The 15154-nt window shown below is 48.8% G+C and overlaps 1 protein-coding gene across 2 annotated transcripts in view; it reads left to right on the top strand.

Moving 5' to 3' along the window:
* The window catches only part of ACTN3 (actinin alpha 3), a 136523-nt gene that overhangs the window by 88366 nt on the left and 33003 nt on the right, over positions 1–15154 (top strand). The window contains exon 1 of one of the 2 annotated variants that reach the window (XM_083165273.1): positions 14866–14886. The exons of the other annotated variant lie outside the window; for it this stretch is intronic. The gene's annotated coding sequence lies outside the window, so the exon portion shown is untranslated. Of the gene's footprint in view, positions 1–14865; positions 14887–15154 lie in introns of those variants that run through there. 2 annotated transcript variants of the gene reach the window in all.

Genomic DNA, 15154 nt, shown 5'->3' with positions numbered 1-15154 from the left:
ATCACGCCGCTGGGGGGGGAGCGCCGGAGGGAGCCAGGCCAGCAGAAGCACCACGGCTCCAACCGGCAAGGCCTCGCAGGGAGCTGGAAGCCACGGTTCAAGGGTCAGCGGGGGGTTGGCACGGGAGAAGCTGCGGGGGGGGGGGGAAGTAATGCCAGCAAGAACAACAAACGTAACAGGGGGAGTCGGATCAGCCACTAGAGGGCGCTGGCGGCACGCACTCACCTCAGACTCACAGGGAAGGGGTAAGGCAGAGGAATTTGAGGTGGGAATGCGGGGCTCAGAGGCAGGGGAACACTCCAGGTCTTTTCTAAGGTCTGGTATTGACTCTAGATCAATCCCACCTGCCCCCGCATTGGACCCCTCACTCCTCTCTGTTTCCCTTAAAAGGGGCCCTACATGGCAGGGGTTTTAACACTACTGATGGAGGGATCTTCAGGGAAAAATAGGAAGGAATAGGAAAGCAAAGGTAGAGATGGGAGAAGCAGCGCAAGAGAGCCCTGGCAGGGAAAAGGGGATAACTCGGACTGCCATGCTTTACAGTTATCCGTTGGCCCATCCTGTCTGCCCGATTAACCTGACAGCATGTTTTTAGAGTGTGTGAGGAAACCCTGAGTAACTGCTGGAGGCACACATGACACTGTTATATTTTGCCTCAAAATATCTGCTTCGGGCCTCCCCTACATTGGGATATAAGGCAATTTAAAAACAAAAATAATAATAATTCCCCTCAGAGGTAGCAGTACACACCCAGGCTTCTAGGCCACGTGCACAAGCTCTCCTTATAGGGAACTAGACACGCCTTGGGGTGGGGCATGACACGCCGCCTCATAAGGCACCGTGCTAAAATTATTCAACCAACTAGCATCTCCCTGAAACTAGTAGCAAAGTAGCCTCGTATGTCCCAACCGCTGGTCAGGACACGGAGGCCACATAGATGTCATATGGCAATTGATTGCGCCCCTGACAGGGACCCCCTAGGTTTTTGGCCACCACCAGGACGGACGGCATTAGGTTTTTATACTGCTACAATTGTAAAAAAGAAAAAGCATGCTGGTACAGTATGGTTTTTAAACGGTGGGACAAGGTATTGCAATTACGCAAAAACCCGGCTAGTAGCAGTGATGCTAACCACTGTACTGCCAAACTGCACAGATGCTGCCATATTGCCCACTGGCAGCAATTTCCTTCTATAATTGATACGTTTGAATATTGATTTAATTAATTATTTAGAGTTTCCCATATAGTGCAGCAGATTCTGTTGTGCTTCACAGTTGTAGACAGTGAGAAAACAAACTGGGTACAAGTTAACAAGGTAACTTGTCATATTGTCCACTAACAGCAATCTCTTTCTATAATTGACACGTTTGCCCTTTGTGTTTTGTATGTCTCAATAAGATCAGCCGCAATCCCCAGGTATATAGAAAAAGGCGTTTGGCTCAGGGATCACCGTGCTCCAGTGCATTTGTCTGGAAGTTGCAGCCTTATAACGGCATAAGCTACATAATATGATGGTGGAAGTACAGGGCAACGCATAATGAGTTATTTAAAAGCAATAGCCTTTAACTGTGAGAGCAGCTATATTCTAGGACAGGAGTCAAACTTCCTTCTACAATTGTCACATTTGCGCATTGAGCTATTGATTTGCAGTTTCCTATATATCGCAGCAGATTCTGTTGCGCTCTACAATCAGAGACAAGGGGAAATCAAACGGGGTAACAGCAGACAGACTGGGAGGTAGGAGGGCCCTGCTGCAAGCTTACAATCTATAGATATCCTGTCATATTGCCCACTAACCGCAATCTCTTGCTATAAGTGACACTTGGCCCCTTGATGTGATATGTCTCAACAAGATCAGCCGCAATCCCTAGGTATACAGTGGTTAATAAAAGGTGTTTTGTCTCAGGGATCACTGTTATCCAGGCATTGGTCTAGAAATTGGGGCCTTATAACGGCATAATAAATAGATGACATAATATGACAGTAGAGGCACGGGGCGCAGCACAATGAGTATTGAAGAGCACTAGCCTTTAATGGTCGATTAGCTACATTCTAGGACAGAAGAGCCGCCATCTGCTACTCAGATCTGCTATTAAATAACAGCAACGGAAAAATTATGCCGTGCTCGGCCGCAGAACACAGAAGTGAGGTGCATGGACAGAGCTAGGTTCCCGCTCAGATATTCCCTAGGGCTTGGCAACAAGCAGCAACATAGGTAAAGCTAACACCGCCAGCATTACAATATTAACCAACAGTCCCAATTATAATATTCCACACTCATACTGGTACATGCATGGGTGCTGACAGCAGAATGAGCTTTAGTGGGCATATGCGTCCATATGGAAGGAAATATAGAATTTAAGATCCAGGGCAGTGCGCTATGGGTAAAAGGTTCCCTAGAAAGCACTATGTTATATGGGAACAATATGAATCACCGCTAACACATAGATAGTAGCAATTGCAGGAATACATACATCAGGATGATAGTATCCTTCAACCTATTATTCACTAGCCATAGCGTAAGGGGCTGGCGTATATGGCCATATGTCGCAATACCATATTAACATTTTTAACCCACCCCCCAATGCCCTACTTCACCCTCTGCGGATCGCACTATATATTAGGATATAACATAGCTCCAGCATCAGGGAAGTGTGAGGGCAGTAGGACAGGGACCAGTCACATGTCTCCACAGATGACAAATGGCTCGAGAAAACGTGGAAGGAATGGAAAATCGAATCCAAATCGAACACTGAGGTTGATGAGGTGTGAACAGCCGAGTCAGAGCAAGCAGGTGACGGTCCTTCCAGTGGTGAGACAATGTTTTTTAGTGTTCTTCCCTTTCTGCGCATGCTGGGCCTCACACCAGCCACTCTTGATAGGAAGGGTCCGGAAGTAAGTAGCACGGCCAGGGCTCCCAAGGGCACAGCCAGCCAGGTATGCCAGTAGGCGGGCGAGCAAGCAAGGACACAGCAATAAGAGCAGGAGGGCGGCTTGGCCAGGGGTGGTCCAATACGGCTACACCACAGATACGCGAGGCTTGAAAGAGAGCCGCAGGCACAACAGCCAATTACAGCTATACGTCATGGCCCTTTCTTTCTAAAGGAAACACGGCTTAATGTGGAAGCTCACAGATCAGGGGGCCCACGGCCATCGCTACAGGGCAACCTTCACAATGGTTACAGCAGCCTTCAGCGGCGCAGTATTGTAATCCCTCTTACTTAACTACAGTAAGGGGAGTAAGTGGGGCTAAAAAGGGACATGCCGACCTTAAGGGGGCTAATGCATACTAGCGCAGCAGGGAAGCTGCGGGCCCTGACCTGTAAGTGGTCAGTTGGCCATGGGCACAGCATGGAAGCTGGGGGCCCACGACCTTGACTGGTCTAACGCATATTAGCGCAGCAGGGAAGCTGCGGGCCCTGACCGGTAAGTGGTCAGTTGGCCATGGGCACAGCATAGAAGCTGGGGGCCCACGATCTTGACTGGTCCGATGCATATTAGCGCAGCAGGGAAGCTGCGGGCCCTGACCTGTAAGTGGTCAGATGGCCATTGGGCACAGCAGGGAAGCTGCGGGCCCTGACCTAGAAGTGTGGTACCCATTTAGCTGGATGTTGCGCTGATGCCTTGAAGGTTGGCCTCTCCCTAAGGGAATTCCGCACACACTCTCACAGAATAGGGGCGGCTACAACCACGGCAAGGGCAGGCCGCACGGCGGAAGAGTTTGAGGCTTTAGGCCGATGGCGTTCCGCTTGTTACAATAAGTACATCTGCCCGCATCTACTGCCATGAGGGCAGTGCGCCAGCCTGATTGCGCTAGCGCTTGGGTGGATGTTTGTATGTCAAGTGTGCCCATCCTACTCGGGGATTAACTACGCTCTGTTGTTGGGCAGAGCGTCCGGAGTTTTCACGCTTTTTACCTGAACTGACAGACTGAATTCTATAGTCAATAGTCCCTCAGCAGGTCCAGACGTTTTTGTCCTCCGGCCGAGTAATCCCCATTCCCCAGAACCCTTCCCCCTTTGTGTCAGAAATGGGCGTTCTATTGGTACTTTACCAAATTATATGCAACCAAAATTGGGCATCAGAAATTTTTATTTTCTTTGGCAGATCCTCCTAAAATACGCTAACATATCATAGCCTTACAAACCAGTGCACAATTCTTGTACCTAGCGCAGCAGGGACGCTGCGGGCCCTGACCGGTAAGTGGTCAGTTGGCCATGGGCACAGCATGGAAGCTGGGGGCCCACGACCCTGAGTGGTCTGATGCATATTAGCACAGCAGGGAAGCTGCGGGCCCTGACCTGTAAGTGGTCAGTTGGCCATTGGGCACAGCATGGAAGCTGTGGGCCCATGACCCCGAGTGGTCTGATGCATATTAGCGCAGCAGGGAAGCTGCGGGCCCTGACCTGTAAGTGGTCAGTTGCCCATTGGGCACAGCATGGAAGCTGTGGGCCCATGACCTTGAGGGTCTGATGCATGTTAGCGCAGCAGGGAAGCTGCGGGCCCTGACCTAGAAGGGGTCAGTTGGCCAAGGGCACAGCATGGAAGCTGCGGGCCCTGACCTCGAGTGGACTGATCCACACTAGCGCAGCAGGTAAGCTGCAGGCCCTGACCTGGAGCGGTCCGGTGGCCTTTCCCGGTTAGAATCCCCTATGTAATGAAAAGGTAGGCTCAGAGTTGAGGAGGATCTATTTCTAGGAGCGTCCTTATGGTGCTCTAGTCTGGTGGCGGGGCGGGGGTGTCCTGGGACCAGGACCCCCGCTTTGGCGGGAAAGAACGGCTGATTAATTGATTTAGGCCTTCAGTAAGCGATGTTTATACATCACATCGGTTGTTCTCGGTGCGCTCACCTCCATTGACTATAGGCCTGCGCTAGATCTCCCGCTCGGGGGGCAGCGAGACCACCCAGTCGGGTGGCAGTCAATGGAGTAGGTGGAGCCATACCGCTTGTGTAGGGAATACGTCATTACATACGTCAGTCGTGGGGTGGAGCTTAGATCACTAGCCGTTCTTTCTGGGCCACCATTTAATTAAGGAATTCTAATACAAGCAATTAGCTTAAAGTGTTTTCAATAAATTCAGCTAACAATTTCTGCCAGATCCAAGTCTCCGAGTCGTTATTTCAGGTTTATATAAGCAAGTGTTGAAATACGAAAATGTATACATGCACAAGGTCACACATCAGCTGCTAGGATGTTTAGAATAACGTAATGACTGCCATAGGAAAGGAGTGAATTAAACATCCAAGGCTGTGTGTACACTATGGAGCATGGGACTCGGAGCCAATAGGAAAACAGGGGAGGGCAGAGTTAGCTGGGATAATAGGAACAGGGAAGGAGGAGTCTTCCTCTTTTCCCTGTGGAATTTCCCACCCTACCCGCCCTATTACGATTTAGTAAGGGGGGGATAAAGGGGGGCTGTAAACGCGTTGGCTGAAAGGCGGGAAAGAACGGCAGATTAATTTATTTAGGCCTTCAGTAAGCGATGTTTATACATCACATCGGTTGTTCTCGGTGCGCTCACCTCCATTGACTATAGGCCTGCGCTAGATCTCCCGCTCGGGGGGCAGCGAGACCACCCAGTCGGGTGGCAGTCAATGGAGTAGGTGGAGCCATACCGCTTGTGTAGGGAATACGTCATTACATACGTCAGTCGTGGGGTGGAGCTTAGATCACTAGCCGTTCTTTCTGGGCCACCATTTAATTAAGGAATTCTAATACAAGCAATTAGCTTAAAGTGTTTTCAATAAATTCAGCTAACAATTTCTGCCAGATCCAAGTCTCCGAGTCGTTATTTCAGGTTTATATAAGCAAGTGTTGAAATACGAAAATGTATACATGCACAAGGTCACACATCAGCTGCTAGGATGTTTATCTGTCCTATATATATATATATATTAAAGAACCCCTGGCAGAGAGAAAGTTTCAAACTGACTCTGAGCAAGTTACATGGGGCCTTATTTTGGTTCATTCTTTCTGACAAAATCCTTCTTAGATGGGCAAAACCATGTGCACTGCGGGTGGGGCAGGTGTTACTTGTGCAGAGAGAATTAGATTTGGGTGGGGTTTTACTTCAAAGTAAGATCTATACTGCAGTGTAAAAATAAAGCAGTCAGTATTTTCCCTGCACAGAAACAAAATTACTCACCCAAATCTAATTCTCTCTGCACATGTTACATCTGCCCCCCTGCAGTGCACATGGTTTTGTCCATCTAAGAAGGATTTTGTCAGAAAGAATGAACCAAAATAAGGCCCATGGTGAGGATTTTGACAATGCCATATCTAATTCAAAGAGCTGTCTGCAGAAATATTTTAAGGGGTCATTAGTCCTTTGAAAAGTACTGCATGTGTATTGTGGTCTACAGCTTCACCACTGGTTTTGGCCTATGGTAACCTCAATCGACCACATAAAGCATTATTATTTTAACCCTTTGAGTGCCAAGTGAATTTGTCAAAATCGGTGTGAAAATTGCCAAACACAAACATTTTTTATATATCATGATGATCAGTAATATTTACCTTAAATAAGAAACAATCTTTTTTTTACACATTTTTTATTTGAATGTATATAACAAATGTGAGCGACGTTGGCATTTTTAGCAGATATTTTGCTCATCTCTCACAGAGATGTTGGCACTCAAAGGGTTAAAGTCTGTCTATGAGAATAACTATGATACATTTCCTCCAAACTCTCAATGAAAGGGGTAGGACCTGTATTATCCTCCAGTGGAAATAATTTAACTTTTGGTTCATAATAGTCCCAATACTGTACTTTTATTCCTGGAATCATTTTATATATAGCTGTGTCGTCAATAAAGTTACTAGCCTGGAACAGCACATGATTTGTTAACGAGCGATATTCTGAGCATTGGCTCTTCCCAAACTTCTGCCCAAACATGTGGGCATAGATGCATCAGTATTCCTATACAGAGAGACACAGACTGACTGGACCTTAAACTCTTTCATTCTGATGCCTGGTTAGAGAAACCTTTCCATTCCTTTGCAGTTATGACTCCTGCAGTTATGACTCCTGCTCAGAGGCGTAACTAGATCTTTGTGGGCCCCATAGCAACATTTGAAAAGGGGCCCCCCATTGCGCCTTAGGTGAGCAGAAGAGTGAGGAAAGTGAGATATAAACAGGGCATCAGGAAAGAGACAGAGAAACAAGAAAGAGCGTGACAGAGTGGAGAGAGACAGCTTCCTGGGAAATTAAGGAATTGGAAAAAGAGAGAGCAGAGGAGGGAGCAGCAAAAGAGAGAAAGGAATGGGTGCACTCAGGAGTGAGAGAGTGTCAGATGGTGTCAGGGAGAGACAGAATGAGAGAGAGAGGGGGTGTTAGGGAGAGAAAGGGGGTGGCAGATAGAGAGAGAGCGCATGTCAGGGAGTAAAAGAGAAAACTAGAGAGGGTGTGTCATGGAGAGAATGAGGGACAGGGAGAGAGAATTAGATAGAGAGAGGGAGAGTGGGTATCTGAGGGAAAAGGGGAGAGAAAGGGAGAGAGACAGCTCCAAATAGGAAGAGAGGGGTGGGGGAGAAAGAGGAGGATGGGGGAAAAGGTGAAAGATAAGGAGGAGAGACAGAATAGGGTCAGAGAGAGATCAAGAGAGAGACTAGGGACAGAAAGTGAGAGATATAAAGGGGTGAATTCAATACAATGCGCTGTGAATAGCACCGATAGCTGTTCTAATCAGTGCGCTGCTAATTCCAACTAGTGTATTTCTGCTTGAACCCTCCTGGGATGTGAGCAGAAATCCAGCAAAAGTAGGGTGGCGATGCTGTTCTAAGCCCTAATGTGGCACAAATAGCATCGCTGCGGGGCATTTTACTTGAAAAATCTGATACTCGCAACTACACACCCTTGAGTACAAGCATTCTCCAATTTAGCGTGCTGACTAAAATAGCCCCCCACTCCCCAATGCTATTCACTGTGTACCATAATGAAACAACCTCAAAGAGACTAGGGGCAGAGAGATGGAGTGGGAGTGTGAGAGAGGGTTGAAAGGACAGGGGGAGAGAGAAAGATGGGAGAGAGAAGTGAAACAGAGAGGGGGGCAGGAGGTGAGAACGCAAGAAATATGGAGGAGCCAGTGAGGGTAAGGGAGAGAGAGGAAATAAGTGGACACAGAAAGGGGGGAGGGGGCAGGCATCATCTTTTAACTTCTAATCCCATCCTCCCCAGGTACATTATGTACCTTGCGCTGTCCCCCTCCTCCTTCAGTGCAAGCAGTGCTTTGTACTGGTCCTGCAGCAGTGGTGGCGTGTGTCCTCCTCAGTGCTGCGTCTCCTGCACATCGGCGCTGGGTCTCTGGTCCATGTCGGTGCCGGGTCTTTGGTCCTCCTGCATGTCGGGCAGGATTTATGTTTCTTTTCCCGGCAGCGCCAGAATGGGGTAGGAGTGCTGGATCAGCTGGTCCACCTCTGTCCTCTATCTACACTGCTGCGTGACCACCGCCGCTGACCGGAGGTTGAGGGGGAGGGTTGGGGTTTCCACAGGGCAGCCGCGCCGCACCGCTGCAGCCACAGCCCTCGCGGCACTACTTTAAATGTAAAAAAAAAGCCCACTATTATGATGGGTGCAGGGGATAGCGTGCTTGGCCTCGGGCCCCCGAAGTGGCCGGGCCCCATAGCAGCTGCACCCCCTGCACCCTCCATAGTTACGCCACTGCTCCTGCTGATGGAATCTGCTTACTAGGGAAAACCATGGAGTGCCCATCTGCTGGTATCAGTCTGTGATAGAACTATTTTTACCTCATAGGATAGCTAACGTGTTGCCTTTACATTATGGGTAACATAAAACAAATTATAAGGTGTGCCCAAATGAAAAGGAGTCTGTTGCTGTAGTATCCTTGTATCTAATAGCAGTGGGTTAATGTGTGTGTGCCTAAAGATGGTGTAGCGTTTTTCCCAGTTGTGCATGTGTAGTGAATGGCTTCGCCTTAGTTTCTTCATTCCTGGAAAATGGTTTTGCGTGGTCGGATGCATAATGGATTCCTCCAGATAAGCACAAAGAGCTGTTTCTAATTCTAATTCTACATGAAAATCAGAAATACAAATCATATGCTACCAGCATCTTCTCTCATCTCTGAGAAATCATTATAATAAGGAGAATTGGATTTATTTTATAATTCAAGGGACAGCTTTTCTACACATCATATTAAACACATATCCAGTAAAGTATTATTATACTGAGCATATTTAAATATTACAGTAAGTGAAGTTGAGGTTTATTACTTCTCTCAAATAAGTTTGAACTTAAAATATATTGTCTGTAGAATTTAACAGTGTTTTATCCCATTATTTGGATAGTTAGGTAACAAAAAATAAAGCTTGGTTTAATTTTTAGTAGAGATGTGCGGCGGCCACTTTTTCGGGTTTTGGTTTTGGATCTGGATCTCCGTTTGTGTTTTGGATCTGGATTGGTTTTGGCAAAACCACCCTTGTGGGTTTTGGTTTTGGATCTGGATTTTTATGAAAAAATGCTAAAAATGGCTAAAATAACAGAATTTGGGCCTGTTTTGGCCCCTAAAGTATTAATAACCTCAATAACATTAGTTTCCACTAATTTCTAGTCAATTTTGATCACTTCACAGCTTACAAAATTGTTTTCATTTACTGTAGTTGGGCCAAAAGGGTATACCGAGGTAGCTGGATGACTAAGCTAAGCGACAGCAGTCGGCATCACATACATGTGGACCTTACACTTCCAACCTAGCAGAGCAGCACTGCAGGGGCAGAGAGGGTGGCAGTTTAATAAACTATCCCAAAAATAGAGAAATGCTCCAAAGAGCAAATACAAAGAGGTATCGGCCTTGTCATGACTGGTGGTAGCAGCTTCAGCACTTCTATCAGGTTGCTGATCTCCCACTATTTCCTCCTCCATCATCCTCCAAAAATGTGTTTTTATTTTATTTAATACTTTTATTTATTTTTCTTACTTTACACTGGACACAGCCTGTCACACTGGACACAGCCCCTTGGACACTGGACACTGCCCCTGGACACAGCCCCTGGACACTGCCCCTGGACACTGGACACAGCCCGTCACCCTGGACACAGCCCCTGGACAATGGACACAGCCTCTGGACACAGCTCCTGTACACTGGACAAAGCCGTCACACTGGACACAGCCTCTGGACACCGCCATTGGACACAGCTCCTGTACACTGGACACAGCCTTCACACTGGACACTGCCCCTGGACACTGGACACAGCCTGTCACCCTGGACACAGCCCCTGGAAAATGGACACAGCCTCTGGACACCGCCCCGGGACACAGCTCCTGTACACTGGACACAGCCGTCACACTGGACACTGCCCCTGGACACAGCCCCTGGACACTGGACACAGCTCGTGTACACAGCTCCTGTATACTGGACACAACCCCTGTACACTGGACACAACCCCTGTACACAGCCCCTGTACACTGGACACAGCCCCTGTCACACTGGACACTGGATATATGTAGTCACACTGGACAATGGATATATTTCACACCGGACACTGGATATATGTCGTCACACTGGAAAATGGATATATGTCACGCTGGACACAGGATATATGCTGTCACACAATGGTTACATGTCACACTGTACACAGGATATATGTCGTCACACTGGACATTGGATATATCTGTCACACTGGACACTGGATATATGTCCTCACACTGGACACTGGATATATGTCCTCACACTGGACACAGGATATATGTCATCACACGGGACACAGGATATATGTCGTCACACTGGACACAGGATATATGTCGTGACTCGTGACACTGGACAATGGATATAGACCGTCACACTGGACACAGCCCCTTGTATTACTGCAGCCCCTGTACACAATGTACTACTCAGCAGCACTGCAGCCCCTGAGTGTGAGCACTGCAGCAATGAGTTAGTTAAATCACACAACACAGGGCTCAGGACTAAATAAATCACAACACAGGGCTAAGGGCTAAATAAATCACAACAGGGCACGGGCCACAGGACAGCCCCTGGACAGTGGACACTGCAGCCCCTGCGTGTGAGCACTGCAGCACCTAGTTAGTTAAATCACACTACAGGGCTCAGGCCTATAAACAGTCAATGACTCAATACAAGTCTACAACACAGTGCACGGAGCATAGGGCAGTGAGGGCACAGGGCAGGTCACGGAGCACAGTACAGCACGGAGCACATGGCACGGAGCACAGCACAGGGCACACGGAGCTTCCCAACCACCCTCTTCCCTCTCCAAGATTGGAGTGAAGATGGCAGGGCGCGCGTGCGTCTTTTATAAGATCCCGCTCCCGCGAGAATCCGACAGCGCGATGATGACGTTTTGCCTCGTTTTCGGTCCGGAATTGAGGCAGGAACTCCCGAGCCGCCTCGGACCCTGACCCGGATCCCGAGTTTCAGATCTGTCGGATCTCGGGGATCCGGACCCGCTCATCTCTAATTTTTTGTATCTTAATAAGCATCTATTTATCCAGACAATGGTTAGATTTATTTGTGCAGTGGGCAGTAGAATAGAAGGACCATGAAAATTATGGTTCCAATAAACTGCATGAAACCAGAGCAGCATTGTACCTAAGATGGCCTCTTTTGCCATCTCTGGAAAGGAAACCTACAGAATGTCCACAGTATTAGGGGCATCCTGTACCTGTCATTTAAAGTTTTCATGGCAGCCCCAAAATGTGTTCCTGCATTACAATAGGTTCCAGTCCTGTCCGTCGGTTCCAGCCGACTCCAGTTGTGTCTCCGCTTCCAGCCATCCATCAAGTTGCCTCAGTAACTGTATCTGGGGACTATGTAAAAACCGGACCGGACCAAACCCCGGACCGCCTGACCGGACATCAAAATCTACAATTCGGGGCTTGTAGTATCCGGTCCGGGGGGTGTCCCGTCCGGGGGGTATCTTGTCCAGGGGTGATCCCTTTGATAGCTATCATCAGGGACATGGGGAAGTGGAGATTGCAGCCTCCCCGTGTGGTCCGGACCGTCCGGTTTTTGCTACATGCCCGGACCATACAGGGAGGCTTTATTTTTCCCCTCCTCAGTTTAACTTACCTTTCCTTCACTCCAGAACTTTTCTCATTCAAGACTTGTCTTTTCTCATTCAAGACTTGTCTTCAGGCATACTCTCCGTGGGAAAACCCCATTAAGCATCCATTCTTTCTCTTAGCTACTACCACAACACCTGATCCAAATCAGGCCAGACTAAGCCCTCAGGCATGACTCTGTGCTAAAAGTCTCATTAGGGGTGAGCGGGTCCGGGTCTCCGAGAACCGGACCCGCCAGAATTCCCTGATACGAGCCGGGATCCGACACCCGATCAGGCATTAATGGCAGATTCAGATCCCAGCACAAGGCCCAACACCGTATTCCAGTCGTCCGATTCTCGCAAAACTTTGATCTCATATAATGCACTGAGCACGCGGCTCGGTGTCATTATACAGGATGCAAGCCTGTTAGCTGCGCGCTCTGCTGGTGTGCTCTGCATTCACTGTCTTTACTGGATCCCATTGTTACTGCTACCCAACTACAGCACTGTGCCTGATGGCCATAACCCCACTGTGCATAATGTATTGTGCCGGCTGGCTATAACCCCAACGTGTATACTCTACTGTCTCTGCTGGCCATAACCCCACTGTGTATATGGTACTGTGGCTGCAGTCCATACCCCACGGTGTATACAGTACTGTGACTGCTGTCTGTTCCCCACCGTTGTCAACGCAAGTTTTAAAAATGTAAAAACACTGCAACCCCACTGTGTATACTTTACTGTGACTGCAGGCTATACCCCACTTTGTATACGTTAATGTGACTGCTGGCAATACCACACTGTATATACTGTGTATATATATGGGGGGGCAGTTAGGAGTCCCCCTAGACTAAGGGAATAGAGGCTGTGTGAAAACGGGGGCGTGGCCCGACAGCACCCACATTTGCATAGACCATGCCCCCTTTTTTGGATGTGCCCGCAGCTCCGCCTCACGAGTGTCCCTCTTCTGTACATAAAGAAGTTGGGAGGTATGGTATATGGTCCTGTGATTGCTTTCTGTACCCCACTGTTGTAAAAGAAGTTTAAAAAAACACAAAAATCTGTCCAGTAAAATCTGCCACCCAGCCAGTGGCGTAACTATATAATTTGCGCCCCCCCCGCCAAAAAAATTTCGGCGCCCCCGCCCCCATACCTGACAGAGCCGCATCTGCCTCCTTCAGCTCCGCTGCTCCAGTCTCCGCTGCGCTGCTGCCCGGCCGCATCTGTGGTCACTGTCCCGTCACTCGCTCCCGGCGCCGGCTGATAATGAAAAGTGACTCTTAGAAAATGGCTGCCAAAACTGTCTGCAATACGGGGGCAGACATTTTCTAAGTGTCACTTTTCATTATCAGCAGGAGCCGGCGCCGGGAGCGAGTGACGGGACAGTGACCGAAGATGCGGCCGGGCAGCAGCGCAGCGGGTAACTATAGCACCGCAGCCCCCCCGGCGCCCATAGTTACTCTGCGCCTCCCCGCCACGGCGGGGGCTGCGGAGGCTTAGTTACGCCACTGCACCCAGCTCAGCCTTAGTTAAGGCAGATGCAGTCAATGAGACTGGACTGGCTTTACTGTGACTAGCAGTGACTTGCTATTGAAGTCCTACCAGTCAGTCACCCACAGTAAGGCAAGGAGTTCACTGCATCTGGGATTGTCTGGGCTGCAATAGGCAGAGAGCTAGCTTCCTGCCTTGCTGTGTAGCCCAAGCCAGCTTCTATGGGCTGCAGCCGATGTACTGTAGCCCATAAAAGCCAGGGGTATACTCAGTACCATCACCGATACTGCGCATGTGCCGGGCTGCAGTGAAGAGCAGTGGTCAGCAGCAGGGAGTGGGACCCAGCAGCAGGAATCGGCACTGTTAGGAGTCATCAGTTATGACTCCTATCTGTCTTGCCTGTCATAGGTTATTTTCTGCTTGTTTTGGGAATTGACTCTCTGGCAGTGGTCAGCCTGTGCTATTCCAGCCTAGTCATTTGTGTATTAAGTATGCACAAGTGTTTTATCAGCCTGCTGGCCTGGATGCTGCACAGCTGCCCTAATCACCTGAGGCCTTTATAAGGCATCTTCACCTGCTTAGTCCTGCCAGTTATAATCTCACAGTCTGAGCTTATAGTCCTGTGCTGTGTGCATGCTTGTCAGTCATAGCTCCTGGTTCCAGCCTTGTTCCAGATCGCCTGTTTGTGGAAGCATTTGGTCTCCTGGTCCTAGCTGTGCCTGATCTCCAGAATCCTTCCTGGTTCCTGGATATCCTGCCTGTCAGTCCTGTCTGGTCCTGCCTGCAGCTAAGTCAGGAAGGGAAGCGGTCATCTATTAGAATGAACTTAGGTCTACAGTCATTAGGTCGACCCCACTAGGTCGACTGGCAGGAAGGTCGACCTAACTTAAGGTCGACATGACTTAAGGTCGAATTTGCATAAGGTCGACATGAGGAAGGTCTACTGGTCATAAGGTCGACATGGGTTTTTCACTGTTTTTTGAGCCGACATGTGCCGACAGGCGGTATTTCATGCCCTACCATCCACTAGGGCGTGGTGGGAGAATAAAATAGTGTGCCGAGCGCAGCAAGGCACCGTGCCCGAAGCATTGCGAGCGTCCGATTCTCATTGCCAACTGTGTCCAAGTCGACTGTGTCGACATTCGGATCAAAAAACAGTGAAAAACCCATGTCGACCTTATGACCAGTCGACCTTCCTCATGTCGACCTTTATGCAAATTCGACCTTAAGTCATGTCGACCTTGGCCCATGTTGACCTTAAGTCAGGTCGACCTTCCTGCCAGTCGACCTAGTGGGGTCGACCTAATGACTGTAGACCTAAGTTCATTCTGACAGATGTACCGGTTCCGTCAGGGGTTACCCTGCTGTATCCTCTGTTAAATTTATTATATTTCTTTATTGGTCACCCCTGTGCTTTGTTGCGCCCACACTGTGAGTTATTCCATCCTAATCACCAGTGTGTCCTATTTCATTTGTGTGTCATCTCTCGAGTATTGTTACTCCCCTGGGGCTTCTAGGATTTCCCCGTCTCTTGCGGGGTTTTAGTTAGTTTGTCCCCTTGCTTTCTCCCGGCCTTGGCGAATGCGTTGTCACACATAAGACCTGGTGGCATCGGAATTGGAGCCAGACTAACCGGCTCCTTC

The sequence above is a fragment of the Crinia signifera genome, chromosome 11 (assembly GCF_055691185.1).
Source record: "Crinia signifera chromosome 11, ASM5569118v1, whole genome shotgun sequence".
NCBI classification, from domain to species: domain Eukaryota; kingdom Metazoa; phylum Chordata; class Amphibia; order Anura; family Myobatrachidae; genus Crinia; species Crinia signifera.
Note: the sequence above shows the minus strand (reverse complement) of the source record. Positions and strands in the feature narration are given on the sequence as shown.